Source organism: Ranitomeya imitator, chromosome 1, assembly GCF_032444005.1.
Source record: "Ranitomeya imitator isolate aRanImi1 chromosome 1, aRanImi1.pri, whole genome shotgun sequence".
In the NCBI taxonomy this organism is placed as follows: domain Eukaryota; kingdom Metazoa; phylum Chordata; class Amphibia; order Anura; family Dendrobatidae; genus Ranitomeya; species Ranitomeya imitator.
Genome location: NC_091282.1, coordinates 252,471,998 through 252,496,542, shown reverse-complemented (window position 1 = coordinate 252,496,542; position 24,545 = coordinate 252,471,998). Strand labels below are relative to the sequence as shown.

The 24,545-nt window shown below is 45.2% G+C and overlaps 1 protein-coding gene across 1 annotated transcript in view; it reads left to right on the top strand.

Annotated features, from left to right (window-relative positions):
• The window catches only part of LOC138667407 (uncharacterized), a 226,579-nt gene continuing 202,034 nt past the window's right edge, over nucleotides 1-24,545 (top strand). Inside the window, exon 1 of the mRNA XM_069755629.1 lies at nucleotides 1-98. The gene's annotated coding sequence lies outside the window, so the exon portion shown is untranslated. The remainder of the gene's footprint in view (nucleotides 99-24,545) is intronic.

The following is a 24,545-nucleotide window of genomic DNA, read 5'->3' as shown; positions in this document are numbered from 1 at the left end:
CCTCCGCCCGAGTGCTGCGGCCGGGTCTCCTTATTGCCGCGACCAGCCCCAACTTGTGCCACTCCAGGGATACCGAAGGAGGGATTCCCCGGGGTCGGGTGAGTAGTCCCAGGTACCTTTGTGCACCGGGCCAGCGGCACACTTGCAGAAACTCTCCAAACTCCGGCGCCTGCAGATGGTGTCCCTCCGCCTCTCTTCTCTCGCTGCACTCCTTCACCTCTCAGCTCAGCGAGCGCCGAAGTGGATGTCACTGCCACCGAGGCTCAGCAGGGGCACCGCTAGCGATCTCCGGGGGTCACAGAGGTTAGTTCTATGAGAGGACAGTACCTCCTTGTCACAAGATCCTCGCTCCAGGCAGAGATCAATATGGCGGGCTGGCTTCCTGCCTTTTCACCATCAAGGCCAGCACCTTGTTTCTGGGCAGTATATTAATATATCCCAGACTCTGGGGTACTCCCACAGTCTATTGTGGTGTTAGGGACCTCCAGTTGATTGAACCCCTTTTCAAAAGAGGTAAAAAGGAGTCTTTTCTTTCTCCTCAGGCAGGAGCTCCTCAGCCGCACGTCTGTTCTCCTGCTCAGTCAGGTGAAGCATTTTGATTTTAAGCTTTGTTTCGTGATTCACTTCCCTAAAAAGGAATAAAAGAAACCTAAAGAAATCCATGAAAAGATGACCCTCTTTCAGTGTGACCTGCCAAACCTCTATAGAAGAAATGTTCCATAAAGCGCAGGCCATGATTCTGCATGATCTTTGGGTCAGAGTCGGTGTTATAGCTCATGAATTGGGCATTTCAGTTGGCATGGTTTTTAGTATCATTCATGATGTTTTGATGATATCCACATACGTTCCTGGTGGATGCCACAAATGTTGATGCTTAAGCAAAAAAAACATTTTGCCAGCATTTTGGTCAATTAAATTTAGTGATTCTTAGCGAAAGTCCAGGAGACTTCTATCACAGGTGATGAATCATGGGTCCATCACTTTGATCCTGAGACTAAACAAGAGTCCACGAAATGGAAGCAAACGGAATCACCAACTCCCAAAAATGTGTCCAGCAAGTTAGCTGGAAAGATCATGGCAACAGTTTTGTGATACAGAAGGCTTTTTTTTTTTTTACTGAATTTGTTACGCTTGACAATTTTTCCAGAGACACCTATGCTTCTATAACAAAGGCATTCAAAGAGCAACTATGTGGGAAGTTGATGATGGGTGAGATGCTGCTTCACGACAATGCTCACAAGTCTTGCACATCACAAGCTGCTACGAGGGAATGTGGCTTCATGGAGCTTAACCATACACCCTACAGTCCAGACCTGGCTTTCAGTGATTACTTTCTATTTCGGAACCTGAAGAGATTTCTACATGGGCAATGATTTCCTGATGATAATACAAAGAGTCAGTAACCGTGTCCTTGCCGCAGCAAGATGTCTCCTATTCTGAGGGCATCCGATCACTGAGTTGAAATGGAATAAGTTTAAGTAGAGTGGGATTAAACTTAAGAAGTTCAATTTTCTCAGAAAATGCTGTTTTCATTTTCAGGTAGATAATTAATTGAACGCTACACTCCTTACATGTGCCTTTTTGATTGGGTGTAGATGTAGACCTGTAACCAAATCAGTACTTTGATCCATTATTCATCACTTATGCTACTCTGTGGTAGAAAAAATGAACAGGTTCTGGAAAAAATGGATTAGTAAAAAGTTTAACTTTAGAATTGCGCAATTAAGAAATTTGCAGCTCCAGAGAAAGCACATATAAAAGAGAAAGGAAGAGCAATAATAAGACAAAATGAAGTCTGCAAGTGTATATCAGCTCTAGCCTTTTGGGTAATTCTGGAGCTCTGGTAATATATCTAATGACCAGGACAAATCCTAAGCAATAAACCTTAACAAAAAAACAAAACCAATTCATAGCTTTGTTTCGGGCTGCAATGCCTGGCATGTAAAATAGACTCCCATATGCCTATGATGCTGTTATTTCCAGTCAGAAGACCTGTGGAGGGGACAGGTATTCCGATCTGAGCACAGACTGTAGAATATGGATGTGTGAATTCAGCCTAATTTTATGGAGAAATTGGAAATTATACCAAAAAGTAAATCCAAAATAAGACAAATATAATCTTTTAAAAGGGTTTGTCCAAACGTAAGGGGAAAAAGTTAAATATGTAATAAAAAAAAAAAAAAACACATTACATACCTAGTGAATCCTCTGCCATCCCAGTGCCTATAAACACCAGTGTTTGGGGTTTTGTTTTTTAGGCAAGCAGTTACATAAAGAGGAGGTTGTCCACTGCTTTATCATTGATGATCTATCCTTAGGATAGGTCATCAATGTCTGGTCGGAACCCAGCACCCACGCAGCCAGAACTGCTCAATTGTGGAGCTGCTCAGTTTTTTGATAGTGGCCACAGCTGGGTACTGCATATCCGCCTCCCATTCAAATCAATAGGAGGGAGATGTGCAAATACCCTGCCATGACCACTATTGGAAGACAGCAGGTCCACAATGAAGTAGTTCCGTCAGGCGGCACAGATACTGACATCAGCTTTTCTCTAGTCACCTTCCACAAGAGCCACTTCGGAGGTTGTCTTCCCCGCCCTAATAGGGGACAGGAACACAGAGGTTAAATACCCCTCCCCTTCCTGCAACCACCAGTGTTTTCCTGTCCCCTATGGGGCATGAAGAGAATCTGAAGGGGCTGCCGTGGCCGGCGACTGGAGCGCCGCAAATTACCTTTTTTAAGCCGGGCAGCTGAGGTCGGGGGCCTGCCTCTCCTCCTTTTGTGCTGCTTCCGGCTTCAGGACTTGGGACCTTCCCGCCTCTCCTGCGCCTCCTTTGGGGGTAAAGCGGGGGCGGTGATGTGCATGCCAGGGGCCTCTTGTAGCCCCCCCGGCTTCCTCCTGCTGCGTCCTGGGCGGTCCGCGCTGGGGCTCTCTGGGTAGGGCGCACGTCTCAGCGTGGCACGTCGCTCCTCACGCGCGTCACTTCCAGTGGGACGTCGCTCCTCGCGCGCGTCACTTTCGGTTGATCCCTGTGCGTTCCAACGCGCGCCTGGCGGGTTCTTTGACCTAATCGCCCGGGGCAGCATTTCGGGGCGTTTTTTGGCAGATCTCCCCCCAATTGGGCTACGAGGAGGAGCACAGAACATGCTGACCCACGATCCTCTTTAAAAGATCCGGGCGGGGGACCACCAGGTAAGGCCTGTCTGACTTGACAGACGGACATGGACGGTGACAAACCCCCTTGTTCTGCATCTGCAGAACCCAGCGTGTACCCCCTCCTACTGTAAGTAGCAGGGTAGCCCTAGCTATCCATGATACATATATATTTTCAAGCGGCTTAAAGACCTTTTTCTCTCTTTTAGGGAGAAAAGGTCTCTGATCCTAGAAAGGCCAGACACAAATGCAAAGTTTGTGCAACCAGACTCCCATCTACTTATGGGAAAAAGCTCTGCCAGTCCTGTACAGATGAGGTTCTACGCACGGAGCAGCCCTCTCTCCTGGATAGCATGAAAACCCTCATCAAGCAGGAGATCCAGTCTTCCATGGCCAGCCTCTCCCAGACTCTGGTTCCTCTTCCACCTCCTCCCAAAAAGAGGAAAAAGGCCCCAGTAGAGTCTGACTCTAGCTCAGGAGAGATTCAATCCTCGTGTTCGAAGGACGTTTGGGAGAATGAGGGTTCCATTTCCACCCTCACCCCCAAATCAGAGAACAAAAAGTATTACTTCAATTCTGAGGATATGGGTGATCTGAGTATAGTACGAGGAACCATGGGGGTGGAGGATGAAGAAATTAAGCTTACTGTTCAGGACGAAATGTTTGAAGGGTTAAAGCCCAAAGATCAAAAGGGTTCCCTGTACACAAGAATATTCAGGATTTATTCCTTCATGAATGAGGTCTCCCTGAAAAAGGTCTTAACATCCCCTCAGAGCTAAAAAAAAAAAACATTTCCCCTTGGACAGAGATAACTCCTTATGGGAAACCCCAAAAGTTGATGTGCAAGTGTCCAGAGTGACTAGGAAAACGGCCCTTCCGTTTGAGGGCTCTTCGCATCTCAAAGATCCAATGGATCGGAAGATAGAGAGCCTGCTAAAAAAAAGTCCTGGGACACCTCCACAAATCTGTTAAAAACCAACATAGCCTCCACGTGCGTAGCTAGATCTTTTTGTTGGGTTACGCAAGCTCGAGGATCATTTGGTACAGGGCACCCCAAGAGAGAAGATCCTAGACTCCCTCCCCTGCTGCAAAAGCAACTGGATTCCTCTCCAACTCCTCTAGGAGAGCACTTTGGTTAAAATCCTGGGGTGGTGACTTCATATCCAAGTCCAAGTTATGCAGCATTCCCTTCCAGGGCCATCATGTTTTTGGTCCTATCCTGGATGATATCCTGGATAAGGCAGCAGATAAAAAGAAATCGCTCCCTGAACAGAGAAATCCCAGGAAACATTTTTTTTTGCCCCCTTGTGACACATCCTCTCAAAAGGATTATAGGGGAAAGGGCAAAACAGGGAGATGGAGTTACCCCAAGGGAGGCAAAGGCAGGAACATCCTTGTTCCCCAGACTCAACAGACCCCACATAAGCAATGACACTGCTCCGGTCGGGGGTCGTCTCTCACTCTTTTTCACCCAGTGGCAGTCTATCTCCACAAATCAATGGGTCCTTCGTACCATACGAGAGGGACTAAAAATAGAATTCGAGAGACCTCCCCCACAATACTTGAAAATAACCTCCCTACAAACCCCACACCTTCAAAACTCCCTACTAAGAGATCTACAAAATCTGTCCAGTCAAATGTGATCTCTCAGGTATCAAAGCTGGAGGAAGGACGTGGCCACTATTCACGTCTTTTTCTGGTAACAAAGCCATCGGGGAAAAACAGGATTATTATAAACCTAAAACCGTTGAACGAATCTGTCCGTTACAGAAGATTCAAGATGGAATCAATCAGATCATTGATTCCCCTCATCGGACAGAATTGGATAATGGCGATGGTGGATCTGAGGGATGCGTACTACCATGTACCAATCCACCCAGAACACAGGAAAATCCTCAGATTCGCAGTCTCACAGGGGCAGCAAATCAAGCACTTCCAGTTCAACGTCCTACCCTTCGGCATCTCTTCAGCTCCGTGGGTTTTTACAAAAATTATGGTCTTCATATGTCGCCAGGGAATATGTATAGTCCCATAGTTATACGACTTCATCATGGCACCATCTACTCCCCGTCTGGAAGCGGATGTGACAAAGACCCTGGAGATACTAAAATCCCTGGGCTGGATCCCGAATCAGAAAGCTGTCCCTCCACAAGGAGAACATTTCTGGGGGTTATTCTGGACTCAAAAGAAAGAACATCGTTTCTAGCCAGAGATAGTCAGATCGACCTTGTCCAGAAAATAACCAAATTCAGAAACCAGCGAGCACCAACCCTCAGGGAGTCTGTCTGCTCTAGGCTCCCTGACCGCATGCATCCAAGTGGTTTCCTGGGCCCAGGATCACACGCAAACTCTACAGACCTACGTGCTCCTACATTCCAGGAGGCGACAGATCCCCTTGACTCAAAAGATCTTTCTCCCCGGCCACGTAAAATCGGCCCTAAACTGGTGGTTGGATTACAAAAATCTTCAAAAGGCGGTGAGCTGGGACCAGCTTCCCCTGAAGACACTCCGCTCAGATGCCAGCAAACGGGGCTGGGGCGCAGTGGTGGACAGTTACCACTTCCAGGGACGACGGCCATCAAACATCAGCAACAGTTCCTTGAACCTACGGGAACTGAAAGCCATGGAACAAGCTTTAAAAGCGTCATCTGCGTTGATCCAAAATCGCCACATTCGAATTTATTCGGACAACATGACCACAGTGGCCTACCTACGACACCAGGGAGGAACAAGGTACGCCGGTCTAAAAGAGATAGCCGCAAGAAACTTTTCCTGGGCAGAGAAGAACCTTCTGTCAGTCATGGCAGTACATCTAGGAGGAGTAGATAATACTCAGGCAGACTATCTCAGCCAGAAAGACATACATCCAGGGGAGTGGTGCCTGGACTAAACCGTGTTCCTGTCCCTAACCTCAAGGTGGGAAACCCCAGAAGTGGACCTGTTTGCCAATGGACAAAATGCAAAGATGAAGACATTCTTCTCCCTTTATCACGCGGATGGAGCGCCAGGGATAGATGCATTTTCGCAGTGGTGGAGGTTCAACCTCGCATATGCCTTTCCACCTATTCCCATGCTGGCGAAGACACTTCAGAAGATCAGGATGGACCGAGTTACCACAATCCTAATCGCACCACTATGGCCGAGCAGGAGCTGGTACGGTGCCCTACTGGATATGGCCCGAGAAGGTCCCTGGCTCCTTCCTCAGAAAGTCGACCTTCTTTACCAGGGTCCCCTACTACATCCGGATCTACACAAACTGAACATGGTGACATGGTTACTGAGGCCAAAATCTTAAAAGCCAGAGGTCTCTCGGATAAAGTAATCCAGACCCTCCAAAAAAGCAGAAAGCCAGTGACCAATGCCAACTACGCTAAGGTCTGGAAAAGGTTTACATCCTGGTACCTCCCAGAATCCCCAGAATCCCCAGACCCCTTCCATCCTAATATTGCACGGGTCTTAGATTTCTTACAGAAGGGATTAGAGATGGGCCTTACTCCTAGCATGCTCAAGGTGCAAGAATCAGCCCTTAGTAGCTTTTTTGATAGGGACTTAGCCGGCCACCGCTGGATTAAACGTTTTATGGTTTCAGCATCCAGGATGCATCCCAGACTCCATAGCAAAGTCCCACCCTGGGATCTCAACATTGTCCTCAAGGGTCTAAGGGTACCGTCACACTATACGATTTACCTACGATCACGACCAGCGATACGACCTGGCCGTGATCGTAGGTAAATCGTAGTGTGGTCGCTGGGGAGCTGTCACACAGACAGCTCTCCAGCGACCAACGATGCCGAGGTCCCCGGGTAACCAGGGTAAACATCGGGTTACTAAGCGCAGGGCCGCGCTTAGTAACCCGATGCTTACCCTGGTTACAAGCGTAAAATTAAAAAAAAACAAACAGCACATACTTACATTCTGGTGTCCGTCAGGTCCCTTGCCGTCTGCTTCCCGCACTCACTGACTGCCGGCCGTAAAGTGAAAGTGAAAGCACAGCCGCTGTGCTCTGCTTTCACTTTACGGCCGGCAGTCAGTGAGTGCGGGAAGCAGACGGCAAGGGACCTGACGGACACCAGAATGTAAGTATGTGCTGTTTGTTTTTTTTTAGTTTTACGCTTGTAACCAGGGTAAACATCGGGTTACTAAGCGCGGCCCTGCGCTTAGTAACCCGATGTTTACCCTGGTTACAAGCGAACGCATCGCTGGATCGCATCGCTAGATCGGTGTCACACACACCGATCTAGCGATGACAGCGGGAGATCCAGCGATGAAACAAAGTTCCAAACGATCTGCTACGACGTACGATTCTCAGCAGGATCCCTGATCGCTGCTGCGTGTCAGACACAGCGATATCGTAACGATATCGCTGGAACGTCACGAATCGTACCGTCGCAGCGATCGAAATGATGATGAGAGCATTATACTGCCTCTGTACAAATCCCTAGTTAGACCGCACATGGAGTACTGTGTCCAGTTTTGGGCACCGGTGCTCAGGAAGGATATAATGGAACTAGAGAGAGTACAAAGGAGGGCAACAAAATTAATAAAGGGGATGGGAGAACTACAATACCCAGATAGATTAGCGAAATTAGGATTATTTAGTCTAGAAAAAAGACGACTGAGGGGCGATCTAATAACCATGTATAAGTATATAAGGGGACAATACAAATATCTCGCTGAGGATCTGTTTATACCAAGGAAGGTGACGGGCACAAGGGGGCATTCTTTGCGTCTGGAGGAGAGAAGGTTTTTCCACCAACATAGAAGAGGATTCTTTACTGTTAGGGCAGTGAGAATCTGGAATTGCTTGCCTGAGGAGGTGGTGATGGCGAACTCAGTCGAGGGGTTCAAGAGAGGCCTGGATGTCTTCCTGGAGCAGAACAATATTGTATCATACAATTATTAGGTTCTGTAGAAGGACGTAGATCTGGGTATTTATTATGATGGAATATAGGCTGAACTGGATGGACAAATGTCTTTTTTCGGCCTTACTAACTATGTTACTATGTTACTATGAAATGGCAGTGTGTGACGGTACCCTAACTCAAAATCCATTTGAACCCCTGGATTCAATGACTATAAAAACCCTAATCCTCAAGACAGTCTTTTTAGTTGCAATAACTACGGCTAGACGTATAGGGGAATTGCAGGCCCTGTCAATACAGGAACCTTATCTCACACTCACTATGGACAGCATTATACTGAAACTAGATCAGTCTTTTCTTCCTAAAGTGGTCTCGAATTTCCACAGGGACCAGGATATTGTGCTGCCCTCATTCTGTCCAAACCCCTCCAACCCTAAGGAAGAGACCTTTCACACCCTTGATGTTCGCAGGATGGTCCTATATTACTTACAACAGACTGAAGCCTGGCGAATCGATCAAAATGTATTCATACAGTTTTCAGTCCAAAACAAAGGCAAGAAAGCGGCAAAAAATACGATCGCAAATTGGATCAAGGAGTCTATTTGCCTGGCTTATTCATCACAGAAACTTGATCCACCAGCTTCTCTGAAGACACATTCTACCCGGGCGCTGGCAACATCATGGGCAGAGTGGGGGAATGCTTCATCAGAGCAGATTTGCAGAGCCGCCACCTGGTCGTCCATCCACACGTTCACCAGAAATTACAGGCTACATTTCAATAGGGATTTAACATTTGGCAGACAAGTTCTGCAGGCCGTGGTCCCTCCCTAGAGAAATTAGCTGTTGGTATTACTCCGAAGTGGCTGTCGTGGAAGGTGACTAGAGAAAATAGAATTAGACTTACCGGTAATTCAGTTTCTAGGAAAATTCCACAACAGCACTAATTTCCCTCCCTATCTGATATTTTTTCTTATTGGATGATTCCTGCATTTTTCGTGGTAATTATACATGCTAGTGTCCAGGAAAACACTGGTGGTTGCAGGAAGGAGAGGTATTTAACCTCTTTGTGTTCCTGTCCCCTATTAGGGTGGGGAAGACAACCTCCGATGTGTCTGTCATGAAAGGTTCCTAGAAACCGAATTACTGGTAAGTCTAATTCTATGATCAGTGGGATGAGTGTCAAACCCCGACCGATTAGACATCGATGATCTATCGTAAGGATAGGTAATTAATGATGAAGTAGTGGACAACCTCTTTAAAGACTAAAGTAAAATATCATAGTGGTAGTCCCTTTTCAGTTACAGTGGGTACAGAAAGTATTCAGACCCTTTAAATTTTGCACTCTTTGTTTCATTGCAGCCATTTGGTAAATTCAAAAAAGTTCATTTTCTCATTAATGTACACTCTGCACCCCATCTTGACTGAAAAAAAATAAATTTTTGCAAATTTATTAAAAAAGAAAAACTGAAATATCGCATGGTCATAAGTATTCAGACCCTTTGCTCAGTATTGGGTAGAAGCACCCTTTCGAGCTAGTACAGCTGAGTCTTCTTGGGAATGATACAACAAGTTTTTCACACCTAGATTTGGGGATCCTCTCTGGTTCCGTCAGGTTGGATGGTGGATAGCCATTTTCAGGCCTCTCCAGAGATGCTCAATTGGGTTTAGGTCAGGGCTCTGGCAGGGTTAGTCAAGAATGGTCACAGAGTTGTTCTTGAAGCCACTCCTTTTTTATTTTAGCTTTGTGCTTAGGGTCATTGTCTTGTTGGAAAGTGAACGTTCGGCCAAGTCTAAGGTCCAGAGCACTCTGGAAGAGGTTTTCTTCCAGGATATCTCTGTACTAGCCGCATTCATGTTTCCTTCAATGACAACCAGTTGTCCTGTCCCTGCAGCTGAAAAACACCCCCATGATGTTTCACTGTTGGGATTGTATTGGGCAGGAGATGAGCAGTGCCTGGTTTTCTCCACACATTCTCCACCAAAAAGGTCTATCTTCATCTCATCAGACCAGAGAATCTTATTTCTCATAGTCTGGGAGTCCTTCATGTGTTTTTTTTTTTTTTAGCAAACTCTGTGGGCTTTCATATGTCTTGCACTGAGGAGAAGCTTCCATTGGGCCACTTTGCCATAAAGGCCCGACTGGTGGAGGGCTGCAGTGATAGTTGACTTTGTGGAACTTTCTCCCATCTCCTTACTGCATCTCTGGAGCTCAGCCACAGTGATCTTGGGTTTCTTCTTTACTTCTCTGCTCTACTACCCTGCTAATCTTATTAACATTCAGTACATGCCTTCTATCGCTTTCCACTATGCTCTCTGGAATGCAAGGTCTGTGTGAAACAAACTAACTTACATTCACGATCTTTTCCTCTCTAATTCCCTTAACCTTCTGGCTATTACAGAAACCTGGATCCAGCATTCATACACCACCGCCGCTGCCGCTCTCTCATTTGGTGGGCTGAAATTTTCACATACCACCAGACCTGAGAACAGACAGGGTGGAGGTGTTGGTTTACTCCTTTCATCAGAATGTGCTTTCCAGGTCATCCCCCCGATTCCCTCACTTACATTTCCTTCCTTTGAAGTCTACGCCGTCAGACTCTTTAAGCCCTTCCCCTTGCGGGTGGCGGTTGTTTATTGCTCTCCAGGCTCCTCCCGCCAGTTTCTAGACCATTTTGCCACCTGGCCTACTCATTTTCTATCCTGTGACATCCCCACCCTCATCATGGGAGACTTTAACATCCCCATCAATGATCCCCTCTCCCAATCTGCCTCTCATCTTCTCTCTCTAACTTCTTCATTCAATCTCTCACAGTTTACTAATTCTACATAGTAACATAGTAACATAGTAACATAGTAAGGCCGAAAAAAGACATTTGTCCATCCAGTTCAGCCTATATTCCATCATAATAAATCCCCAGATCTACGTCCTTCTACAGAACCTAAAATTGTATGATACAATATTGTTCTGCTCCAGGAAGACATCCAGGCCTCTCTTGAACCCCTCGACTGAGTTCGCCATCACCAACTCCTCAAGCAAGCAATTCCAGATTCTCACTGCCCTAACAGTAAAGAATTCTCTTCTATGTTGGTGGAAAAACCTTCTCTCCTCCAGACGCAAAGAATGCCCCCTTGTGCCCGTCACCTTCCTTGGTATAAACAGATCCTCAGCGAGATATTTGTATTGTCCCCTTATATACTTATACATGGTTATTAGATCGCCCCTCAGTCGTCTTTTTTCTAGACTAAATAATCCTAATTTCGCTAATCTATCTGGGTATTGTAGATCTCCCATCCCCTTTATTAATTTTGTTGCCCTCCTTTGTACTCTCTCTAGTTCCATTATATCCTTCCTGAGCACCGGTGCCCAAAACTGGACACAGTACTCCATGTGCGGTCTAACTAGGGATTTGTACAGAGGCAGTATAATGCTCTCATCATGTGTATCCAGACCTTTTTTAATGCACCTCATGATCCTGTTTGCCTTGGCAGCTGCTGCCTGGCACTGGCTGCTCCAGGTAAGTTTATCATTAACTAGGATCCCCAAGTCCTTCTCCCTGTCAGATTTACCCAGTGGTTTCCCGTTCAGTGTGTAATGGTGATATTGATTCCTTCTTCCCATGTGTATAACCTTACATTTATCATTGTTAAACCTCATCTGCCACCTTTCAGCCCAAGTTTCCAACTTATCCAGATCCATCTATAGCAGAATACTATCTTCTCTTGTATTAACTGCTTTACATAGTTTTGTATCATCTGCAAATATCGATATTTTACTGTGTAAACCTTCTACCAGATCATTAATGAATATGTTGAAGAGAACAGGTCCCAATACCGACCCCTGCGGTACCCCACTGGTCACAGCGACCCAGTTAGAGACTATACCATTTATAACCACCCTCTGCTTTCTATCACTAAGCCAGTTACTAACCCATTTACACACATTTTCCCCCAGACCAAGCATTCTCATTTTGTGTACCAACCTCTTGTGCGGCATGGTATCAAACGCTTTGGAAAAATCGAGATATACTACGTCCAATGACTCACCGTGGTCCAGCCTATAGCTTACCTCTTCATAAAAACTGATTAGATTGGTTTGACAGGAGCGATTTCTCATAAACCCATGCTGATATGGAGTTAAACAGTTATTCTCATTGAGATAATCCAGAATAACATCCCTCAGAAACCCTTCAAATATTTTACCAACAATAGAGGTTAGACTTACTGGCCTATAATTTCCAGGTTCACTTTTAGAGCCCTTATTGAATATTGGCACCACATTTGCTTCTCCTACACATGAGGACGGGAATACTCTGGACCTGGTTTTCTCCCGTCCCGGATCGCTGCACGACTTTACTAACTCCACTCTCCCGCTCTCGGACCACAACCTTCTTTCCTTCTCTGTCAAGAATTGTCTCCCCACCCAGGACACCCCCACTTACCACACTTATCGGAATACAAGTACCATTAATACCCAGCAGCTTATGGACAGCCTCCACACATCTTTAGCCCCCATCTCCTCCCTCTCCTGTCTAGACTTAGCATTGTCACACTTCAATATTACACTGAAGAATGCCCTGGATGAAGTAGCACCTTCTACACGCAGAAAGACCCGACACAGACAACGGCAGCCCTGGCACACTATGCAAACACGCTTTCTTCAGCGTTGCTCAAGGTGTGCAGAGCGGCAGTGGAGAAAATCTCTCTTAGCAGAAGACTTCATCAACTATAAGTTCATGCTCAAAACCTATAACTCTGCCCTTTATCTGGCCAAACAATCCTACTTCACCACCCTCATCACCTCACTATCCAACAACCCAAAACGACTTTTTGAAACCTTAAACTCCCTCCTGAAACCTAAAGTACAGGCCCCCATCACCAACCTCAGTGGTGAGGATCTGGCCACTTATTTCCTAGAAAAAATCAACCACATCCATCAGGATATCTCAACCCAATCTCCTCAGTGCCTGGATCCCCTTCCCTGCCGCACTTCAAGCTCATTAGACATCTTTGAGCCTGTTTCAGAAGAAGTTTGCAAGCTCCTCGCTTCTGCTCGGCCTACAACCTGCAATAGTGACCCCATTCCTTCACCTCTCCTGCAGTCTCTCTCACCAGTGGTCAACACTCACCTGACTAAAATATTTAACCTCTCTCTTTCTTCAGGTATCTTTCCCTCCTCATTTAAACATGCCATCATTACCCCTTTACTTAAAAAGCCATCCCTGGACCAGAACTGCACTGCTAACTACAGACCTGTCTATAACCTTTCCTTCATCTTTAAACTCCTGGAACGCTTGGTCCACTCCCGTCTAACCCGCTATCTCTCGGATAACTCTCTTCTTGACCCCTTACAATCTGGTTTCCGCTCTTTACACTCCACTGAAACTGCCCTCACTAAAGTCTCTAATGATCTAATAACAGCTAAATCCAAAGGTTATTGCTCTCTGCTGATTCTCCTGGATCTATCTGCCGCATTTGATACTGTGGATCACCAGCTCCTTCTCACTATGCTCCGCTCCATAGGCCTCAAGGACACAGCCCTCTCCTGGTTCTCCTCCTACCTCTCTGACCGCTCCTTCACTGTATCTTTTGCCGGCTCCTCTTCCCCTCCTCTTCACTTACTATCGGGGTTCCGCAGGGCTCAGTCCTGGGACCCCTCCTCTTCTCTCTATACACTGCCCCTATTGGATAAACAATCAGCAGATTTGGGTTCCAGTACCATCTCTATGCTGACGACACCCAATTATACACTTCTTCCCCCGACATCACCCCCACTCTAATTCAAAATACCAAGGATTGTCTGTCTGCTGCCTCTAACATCATGTCCTCCCTCTATCTGAAACTAAATCTCTCCAAAACTGAACTACTTGTGTTTCTCCCTTCTTCTAACCTCACTCTACCCAAGATCGAAATTACCCTGGAGGGTTCAACCATAACTCCCAAGCAGCATGCCCGCTGTCTTGGGGTCATATTCGACACCGAACTTTCCTTTACTCCCTATATCCGATCACTCACTTGCTCCTGTCACCTGCATCTTCAAAACATCTCCAGAATCTGACCTTTTCTCACCTTTGAAACTGCTAAGACTCTTACTGTCGCTCTTATTCATTCTCGTCTGGACTACTGCAACTCTCTTCTGATCGGTCTCCCTCTTTCCAAACTTTCTCCTCTCCAATCCATCTTGAATGCGGCAGCCAGGGTCCTATTTCTGTCCAGCCGCTTCACCAATGCCTCCATCTTGTGCCAGTCATTACACTGGCTACCCATTCGCTACAGGGTCCAGTATAAACTCATCTCTCTCACCCACAAAGCTCTCCACAGTTCTGCACCACCTTATATATCCTCTCTCATCTCCGTCTATCACCCTACACGTGCCCTCCGTTCTACAAATGACCTAAGACTAACATCCCCCGTAATCCGAACCTCGCACCTCCGTCTCCAAGACTTCTCTTGTGCTGCGCCAGCTCTCTGGAATGCACTTCCCCAGACAATCAGACTGATACCTAGCCCCGACCTATTCAAGCGCGCTGTAAAAACCCATCTCTTCAAACAAGCCTAGCACATCAACTACTCAGTAAACTAACTTTGTCCTGTTCCCTCCTTCCACATATTATCTGCATGTGAATCTACACCCTACTCTTCATCTGTCTCCACACCCTCCATGCACATGATAACTGCACTTGCTACTTGACTATTGCACTTAAACACACGGGCTGATGACTAGATCATGCAGCTTTATATGAAAATCCCTATTTATTATGATTGCCAGACCTGAAATAACAAGCACTTTTCACCTATTGTGTCCCCCACCCATTTCCTTGTAGATTATAAGCGTGCGAGCAGGGACCTTACCCCTAATGTCCTTGTTTAAATTTTTAAATTGTCTTAACTTTTACTGAATTTATTGTCTGTACATGCCCCCGCTTAATTGTAAAGTGCTGCGGAATATGTTGGCGCTATATGAATAAAAATTATTATTATTATATTATTATTCTTTCACCAAGGCTCTTCTCCCACGATTGCTCAGTTTGGCTGGATGGCCAGGTCTAGGAAGACTTCTGGTGGTCCCAAACTTCTTCCATTTAAGGATTATGGAAGCCACTGTGCAACTTCTTTTGCAACCTTGGCCAGATCTGTGCCTTGTCACCAGAGCCGGACTGGCCATAGGGCAATTCTGGCAAATGCCAGAAGGGCCTGTCTGGTCGTGGGCTGCATTGTCTGCTATGTTGTTAACAGAATCAGTGTTCTCAAGACACCCATACTGTTAAAAGGTGTGACAAAGCACAAAGTTGCTGACTCCGTCACTTACCCCAGCAGGCCATAGGTAACATTAGAAATATTAGTCTTGTAGTAAATCTTCCTTTCCTCCATCCAGGGTAATATTAGTAATATATCCCATCTGGTGCTTGGGGATGGGGACCGCATGGGCCTGTGTGATTTCAAATGCCAGGGCTGAATTTCAGCCCCAGTCCGCACCTGCTTGTCACAATTCTGTCTCTGAGCTCCTTGGCCAGTTCCTCTGACCTCCAGATTCTCATTTGGTCTGACGTGCACTGTGATCTGTGAGGTCTTATATACAGTGGGGCAAAAAAGTATTTAGTCAGTCAGCAATAGTGCAAGTTCCCCCACTTAAAAAGATGAGAGGCGTCTGTAATTTACATCATAGGTAGACCTCAACTATGGGAGACAAACTGAGAAAAAAAAATCCAGAAAATCACATTGTCTGTTTTTTTAACATTTTATTTGCATATTATGGTGGAAAATAAGTATTTGGTCAGAAACAAAATTTCATCTCAATACTTTGTAATATATCCTTTGTTGGCAATGACAGAGGTCAAACGTTTTCTCTAAGTCTTCACAAGGTTGCCACACACTGTTGTTGGTATGTTGGCCCATTCCTCCATGCAGATCTCCTCTAGAGCAGTGATGTTTTTGGCTTTTCGCTTGGCAACACGGACTTTCAACTCCCTCCAAAGGTTTTCTATAGGGTTGAGATCTGGAGACTGGCTAGGTCACTCCAGGACCTTGAAATGCTTCTTACGAAGCCACTCCTTCGTTGCCCTGGCGGTGTGCTTTGGATCATTATCATGTTGAAAGACCCAGCCACGTTTCATCTTCAATGCCCTTGCTGATTGAAGGAGGTTTGCACTCAAAATCTCACGATACATAGCCCCATTCATTCTTTCATGTACCCGGATCAGTCGTCCTGGCCCCTTTGCAGAGAAACAGCCCCAAAGCATGATGTTTCCACCACCATGCTTTACAGTAGGTATGGTGTTTGATGGATGCAACTCAGTATTCTTTTTCCTCCAAACACGACAAGTTGTGTTTCTACCAAACAGTTCCAGTTTGGTTTCATCAGACCATAGGACATTCTCCCAAAACTCCTCTGGATCATCCAAATGCTCTCCAGCAAACTTCAGACGGGCTCAGACATGTACTGGCTTAAGCAGTGGGACACGTCTGGCACTGCAGGATCTGAGTCCATGGTGGCGTAGTGTGTTACTTATGGTAGGCCTTGTTACATTGGTCCCAGCTCTCTGCAGTTCATTCACTAGGTCCCCCCGCGTGGTTCTGGGATTTTTGCTCACCGTTCTTGTGATCATTCTGACCCCACGGGGTGGGATTTTGCGTGGAGCCCCAGATCGAGGGAGATTATCAGTGGTCTTGTATGTCTTCCATTTTCTAATTATTGCTCCCACTGTTGATTTTTTCACTCCAAGCTGGTTGGCTATTGCAGATTCAGTCTTCCCAGCCTGGTGCAGGGCTACAATTTTGTTTCTGGTGTCCTTTGACAGCTCTTTGGTCTTCACCATAGTGGAGTTTGGAGTCAGACTGTTTGAGGGTGTGCACAAGTGTCTTTTTATACTGATAACAAGTTTAAACAGGTGCCATTACTACAGGTAATGAGTGGAGGAAAGAGGAGAATCTTAAAGAAGAAGTTACAGGTCTGTGAGAGCCAGAAATCTTGATTGTTTGTTTCTGACCAAATACTTATTTTCCACCATAATATGCAAATAAAATGATAAAAAAACAGAAAATGTGATTTTCTGGATTTTTTTTTCTCAGTTTGTCTCCCATAGTTGAGGTCTACCTATGATGTAAATTACAGACGCCTCTCATCTTTTTAAGTGGTGGAACTTGCACTATTGCTGACTGACTAAATACTTTTTTGCCCCACTGTATATATGACTTTCCCCTTCTTGTAAGGGGTTGACTCTGTCTTCTGCACCATCCGGAAACGGTGCTGGAAGGAGGACCCCTTTCTTCCAATGACCCTCATCCTCAGCCGCACAGGACATGGTGGCGCTGGATGGATGCGACTATTTTCTCCAGTCTCGGCACAGGACTTAATTAACGCCCTTTTCCCATTGCCGCACCCCCTTCCAGACCTTTTGTTCTTCTCACACGCTACTTCCGGCGCCTGTGCCTTCTGTTGGCATTCACTTCTGTGCCCAATCGGAGAGCTGTTTCCCCCTTCTTCCGTTTTGGATGGACTGGGCCTCGCCCACGCACTGCACTCTCCTCAGCGCGTGTATTCTCCATGTGCTTTTCTACCTGTCACGGGGCCTCCTCTCCCTGGCTGGTGCATGCTCCTGATGGCACAGTGAATAGGAGCGGTCCCTGATACCAGCTGGTAAAATCAGCCAGCCACGCCCACCGCTTTGCGCTGAGTTTTCTCTCATCAGGCACGCTTGTACAGCCTGCTTCCTCCTGCATATACTTGCTGTTGATTCACTCCATTTCAGCGGGGGACACAGCCAACTGCACATTCCCCTGCCTGGTCATCACTGGCATCTGGTAGGCTCTACTTTTTTTCTCCTTACCCACCATAGCCCTCCAGCAGCAGTATCACAAGGCTCAACTTATGCCCAACCCTAGGGAGGCCTCTTTCTGCCCTACTAAACCTACTACATCCTGACAGTCTCTGTCCTAAGAAGTCTAAAGATCTCCAAAGGCTTGAACCAGTAGGACATGCTGGCTTTTTTGAGAGTATTCCCCCTCCACCAATGACTGTGGCTGTATTTGTGGCAAATGGAAACTTCAGTCCGGCTGGAGAATTGGTTCTACAGGCGGTGAAAAGTCTTGTGTCAGATTCCCGTCCCACAACTCCAGAATCCGGTGAGGGTTTTGCCAGGTGAAGAATGAGCCCTAACAAAAAACAGTCAAGTCATTTCAGAGCTCCAGATTGGAGCAGTACACAAAGAGAAGACTTTCTTTTGCAAAGAAAAAAGAAAAAAAGCCAGCTCACCATATCCAGCAGAGCACGGAACCAAGTCCTGACACGATGCGAACCAATGGAAAAAAAAAAACCACGATGTTCCAGCTCCAAAAGGTAAAATAAACAAACTTTATTGGGAAAATATAAAAACATGAAAAATCATGAGCTCCATGAAGACAACACCATGACCTGCGTGAGTTTGGCTACGCGTTTCGCGTGCTTTGACAAAGACCTTTCCGGTCGAAACGCGTAGCCAAACTCACGCAGGTCATGGTGTTGTCTTCATGGAGCTCATGATTTTTCATGTTTTTATATTTTCCCAATAAAGTTTGTTTATTTTACCTTTTGGAGCTGGAACATCAAGACTTTCTTTTCACATACTGTCTGGTTAATTCCATCCACTTATAGGAATTAAAGTGCCCGTTCAAGTCTTTAGTCTGAGAAGTGTTTCGTTGGGGACAGTCGATTAACATGAGGAGTCTGGTCCCATACAGCCAGGTCAGTCACCTGTGTCGCCATCTTCTCCACCAGGTCTACTAGTCGCTGACTTGCTGTGTGCTGGCGCCTCCAAAGAAAGAGAAGCAGCGGCGATGTCCCCACAAAGTCCCAATGATTGTACGATCGATCTGTCCCCAGGAACCTCCCCTCCTCGTGGACATGTTGTTTTGGAGACTAGATTGAAGAGGGACTCACAGAAGGTATGTTCAAGTTTTAGGAGGTCTGGTGAAGAGAATGTCCCCAGTGAATGGCTGAAGGTATTTAGTATCAGAGTACACCTGCAAGATGGCACCCAGACAATAGTTGAGAGGCATAAAAGACTCCCTCTCCCATAGGGAGTCGCTGAAGCAGCAATATTGATTAGTGTCTCTTGGTAGTGATTTGTGAGGCCCTCTGGTCCTGGTGTAGCCTGGTTCGTGTGCAGTCAGTTCTGAACCTGCTCCCGTGGTCCATGTATGACTAGAGCCTGAACCTACTCCCCTGGTCCATGTGTGACCAATACCTGAACCTGCTCCCCTGATCAATGCGCAGCTGATGCCTGACCCTGCTCTCATGTTCTGTGTGCGGCAAGTGCCTGAACATACTACCTTGGTCTGTGTGCGACCAGTTCCTGAAACCTCATCCCCTGGTCCGTTACTATACAGTCTGCTAAACACCAGTCTCTGAATCGGCCTAGTCTGAATGTAGCCCAGATCCATGTAGGTAACTGTTTTGTAGAGGAACAAGAACTTATTAGTCTGAATGGAGCCCTAGTCCTTAATCCGTGTCAGCGAACCTGGCCCCTTGGGTCAGGGGCTGCAGTAACGGGTTCTGCCTAGGAGTGGTACCTGGCAGTCCTGCAGCCCAGTCTGTCTTCACCTTCAGGAGCCCCAGGTAGCCGCTTAGCTACGTCCCTTCCTAGGCATGCGTGCCCTGCGGCACAGTGGGTCCACGAACTATGTGTGCCACCTGCAGGCGTAACACTTGGTCTGTTATGGTGTTTTTTATTTCAGTAAATGTGTCCTCTTAATGCTGCAAATTCAACAAATGATTAGTTTCAGGTCTTTACAACCTATACATTTGGAAACTGTTTTTCTTTTTTCTTTTTTGCATATAATTAAAACATATGTTGTGTATATAGTATATTCTAAAGAAAAAATACTTTTATTACAAAGGAAATACAACCTATAGATTTGGAAACTTTTTTTTTCAATTTCTATTTTTTTGCATTCCAGAATATTTTCATTACATATAATGTGTATACATAGTATATTCTAAAGAAAAATTCTTTAACTACAAAGGAAATATGTGTGTTTACTTGATCCTAACTACTTGCTACTGTAATTCAATACTGTACAGGGACATAATAAAATATGCATTAGAACAACTCCAAGATCTACCAGTAGTACACTTTTGTTTTAAAGAATGCCTGTCCTTAAAAGCTATAAGAAGTTTTTTTTTCATAACACTGCAAGGATTATGGGCATATCTATTCATTATGTATGCAGTGTCGCTAATAAACACAGCAAAGCTAATGTGCTGTAGCTTTTCATATTTTATGACAGAATCTTACCTGTTGTAACTTGATGTGACTTTTTGAGCACGTAAGATAGCAGATGTGGGGTAAGTGAGTTGAAATCATGACCCCATTTCATTGCATCACTAAATTCATCCCAATGTGTTTTCTGTACTTTCAGTTAGTGACCATGCATATGGACTAGAAATCATAATTGTCAGTTTTGTAAACTCTCTGACAACCACTAGCAGGTAATAAACAAAAAAAAAAAAGTAACACTTTTCTTTCCTTCTCTGTCGAATGTGCCCTACCGGTTCATGAATTTCTATTTGTATTGTACTAAAGGAACAACCCCAGCAATATATTTCTAAACTGCAGATCAGCATTCTAACTTTAGACTATGATGCAGGGGCGGCACGGTGGCGTAGTGGTTAGCACAGCAGCCTTGCAGCGCTGGAGTCCTGGGTTCGAACCCCACCAAGGACAACATCTGCAAAGAGTTTGTATGTTCTCTCCGTGTTTGCGTGGGTTTCCTCCGGGCACTCCGGTTTCCTCCCACATTCCAAAGACATACTGATAGGGAATTTAGATTGTGAGCCCCATCTGGGACAGTGATGATAATGTGTGCTAAATGTAAAGCGCTGCGGAATTTGTTAGCGCTATATAAAAATAAAGATTATTATTATTATGATGCTGCAGATACTTGTTACATTTTTGTCTTTCATTAGCTTTACAGAAAAGTCATCAATAGGGGCTCTTTCACATGACTGTATTTTTGGTCTGAGTTCTGTCAGTGGAAAAAAAACAACCATACTCGGACCATTATTATTCAATGGGGCAATGCACAAGCAATTTTTTAATTTCTTATTTAATGACCTAATCTTTGTGTAAAAAAATGTTTTTAAATCGCAGCATGCACTCATTTCTTCTGTAAATTGGATGAGACTCACCCATTCAAGTCTTAGGGGTGCATAAAAGAAATCAGATGTCATACAGAGCCACAGTTTAGCATCTAATTTTTACGGATTCATTGCAATTCTGTAACATAGGAAACTGTAAATGGTCTTGTAAAAGATTAATAGCTGTTGCTGTAAAAAAAAAAAAAAGTATTGGTATACAGACTGCACATGCATGACAAGAGAAAAAATAGTCCCACTTTTCTGGATGAAACTCTAAAGAGTGAGCCTTCCCTGAGAATGATCTTTTCCAAAGATATTTGTCTGTTCCACTACTTTCCATCATTAATAGTGATGAGCGAACGTGCTCGCCACTACTCGGTGCTCGCTCGAGTATCACTGTGTTCGGTGTACTCGGCGAGCACCAAGCATTTCTGGGATTATTCGGTGGGACCTCAGGTCTCCTCCTTTTAATTTTAGCACTTTTTAGAGCACCAGTGACCATGCAGGGGTTGTCTGCCATGCACTGTACAACCCCTGGCAAAAATTATGGAATCACCGGCCTTGGAGGATGTTCATTCAGTTGTTTAATCTTGTAGAAAAAAAAGCAGATCACAGACATGGCACAAACTAAAGTGATTTCAAATGGCAACTTTCTGGCTTTAAGAAACACTAAAAGAAATCAAGAACAAAAAATCTGGTAGTCAGCATAGGGAAAAATTATGGAATCACTCAATTCTGAGGAAAAAATTATGGAATTATGAACAAAAACAAACAAAAAAAAACACTCCAAAACATCACTAGTATTTTGTTGCACCACCTCTGGTTTTTATAAGAGGTTGCAGTTTCTGAGGCATGGACTAAGGCCTCTTTCACACTTCCGTCTTTTTGAAGACGTTCCAATGCGTCGTTCTGTGCAAAAAACGCATCCTGCAAAGTTGCCCGCAGGATGCGTTTTGTGCACATAGACTTGTATTACCGACGCATCGCGATGTATGGACACACGTTCCATACGTTGTGCACTGGATGCGTCGGTAATTGGCGGACCGTCGTCACAAAAAAAATTCAATGTAACGGTTTTTTGTGCGTCGCGTCCGCTATTTTCGACCGTTCATGCGCGGATGACACTCCGCCCCCTCCTCCCCGGACTGCAGAGTGGGCAGCGGATGCGGAAAAAAAACTGCATCCGCTGCCCACTTCGTGCAAAAAATTCACAATGTCCATCCGTACGTTGGCCCGACGCATTGCGACGGGCCAGTACCGACGAAAATGTGAAAGAGGCCTTAATGAGTGTCAAACAGTACTCTTCATCAATCTGGCTCCAACTTTTTCTGATTGCTGTTGCCAGATCAGCTTTGCAGCTTGGAGCCTTGTCGTGGACCATTTTCTTCAACTTCCACCAAAGATTTTCAATTGGATTGAGATACAGACTATTTGCAGGCCATGACATTGACCTTATGTGTCTTTTTTCAAGGAATGTTTTCACAATTTTTGTTTTATGGCATTATCATCTTGAAAAATTATTTCTTCATCCCCAAACATCTTTTCAATTGATGGGATAAGAAAAGTGTCCAAAATATCAACATAAACTTGTGCATTTATTGAAGATGTAATGACAGTCATCTCCCCAGTACCTTTACCTGACATGCAGCCCCATATCATCAATGACTGTGGAAATTTGCATGTTCTCTTCAGCCAGTCATCTTTATAAATCTCATTAGAATGGCACCAAACAAAAGTTCCAGCATCATCACCTTGCCCAATGCAGATTCGCAATTCATCACTGAATGACTTTCATCCAGTCACCCACAGTCCACGATTGCTTTTCCTTAGCCCATTGTAACCTTGTTTTTTTCTGTATAGGTGTTAATGATGGCTTTTGATTAGCTTTTACCTATGTAAATCCTGTTGTGAATTCTGCTCTTGGGTTCCCTCCAGTGGTTGTAGGTGGGAATGCAGTTGTCTCTGAGTCGCAGTCCTGGCCAGGTGTATCTGCTGATTGCAGTTCTGACTGGGATATTTAGGTGTGCAGGATTCATTAATCCTTGCCAGTTGTCAATGTTTCTTGTGAAGTGTTGGATCACTTTCTGGCTTCTCCTGCTTAGCTGCCAATTCAGCAAAGATAAGTGTCTGTTTCTTTTTCTGTGGCACACATGCAGTGTGCTTATATTCTGTGCTATTCATTTGTTTTTCTCTCGTCCAGCTTAGACTGTGTCCGTGTTTTCTCAGTCTTGTTGGATTCTCTGGAGTTGCAGATATACGCTCCACATCTTTAGTTAGATGGTGGAGTTTTTGTATTTTCTGCTGTGGATATTTTTGGAAGGATTTTTAATACTGACCGCTTAGTATCCTGTCCTATCCTTTCCTATTTAGCTAGTGTGTGCCTCATTTGCTAAATCCTGTTTCCTGCCTACGTGTTTCTTTTCCTCTACTACTCTCAGTCAATATTTGTGGGGGGCTGCTTATCCTTTGGGGTTCTGCTCTGAGGTAAGGTAGAAATTCCTATTTCCATCTATAGGGGTATTTAGTCCTGTGTCGAGGTGTCTAGGTTTTGTTAGGCACACCCCACGGCTACTTCTAGTTGCGGTGTTAAGATCAGGGTTTGCGGTCAGTATAGTTACCACCTACTCCAGTGTAAGTTTTCATGCTGCTCCAAGGTCACCTGATCATAACAGTACAACTGGCCAATAATGAGTTAAATGCATCTCAGAAGAAGGGAAGAAAGGTCTTGAGCCATTTTTTTTTCTTCAGTCTACTTTGTCTTCTCCTCCCTCTTTATCTCTGGGTGGCTGAAGAGCCTTGTGCTAGCATGAATGTTCAGGAATTAGCTTCTCGTGTAGACCAGCTTGCTGCTCGGGTACAGGGTATTTCTGATTATATTGTTCAGACTCCTGTTTTAGAACCAAAGATTCCTACTCCTGATTTGTTTTTTGGTGACAGGTCCAAATTTTTGAATTTTAAAAACTGTAAACTGTTTTTGCTTTGAGACCTCGATCCTCCGGTGATTCCATTCAGCAGGTTAAAATTGTTATCTCCCTGCTGCGTGGCGACCCGCAGGATTGGGCATTTTCCCTGGAATCTGGGAATCCGGCTTTACTTGATGTAGACTCCTTTTTTCAGGCTTTGGGATTGTTATATGATGAACCTAATTCTGTGGATCAAGCTGAGAAGACCTTGTTGGCCCTGTTTCAGGGTCAAGAGGCGGCAGAATTGTATTGTCAGAAATTCAGAAAATGGTCGGTGTTGGCTAAATGGAATAATGATGCTTTGGCGGCAATTTTCAGAAAGGGTCTTTCTGAATCCGTTAAAGATGTCATGGTGGGGTTTCCCACGCCTTCCGGTCTGAGTGATTCTATGTCTCTGGCCATTCAGATTGACCGGCGCTTGCGGGAGCGCAGAACTGTGCGCGCTGTGGCGTTGT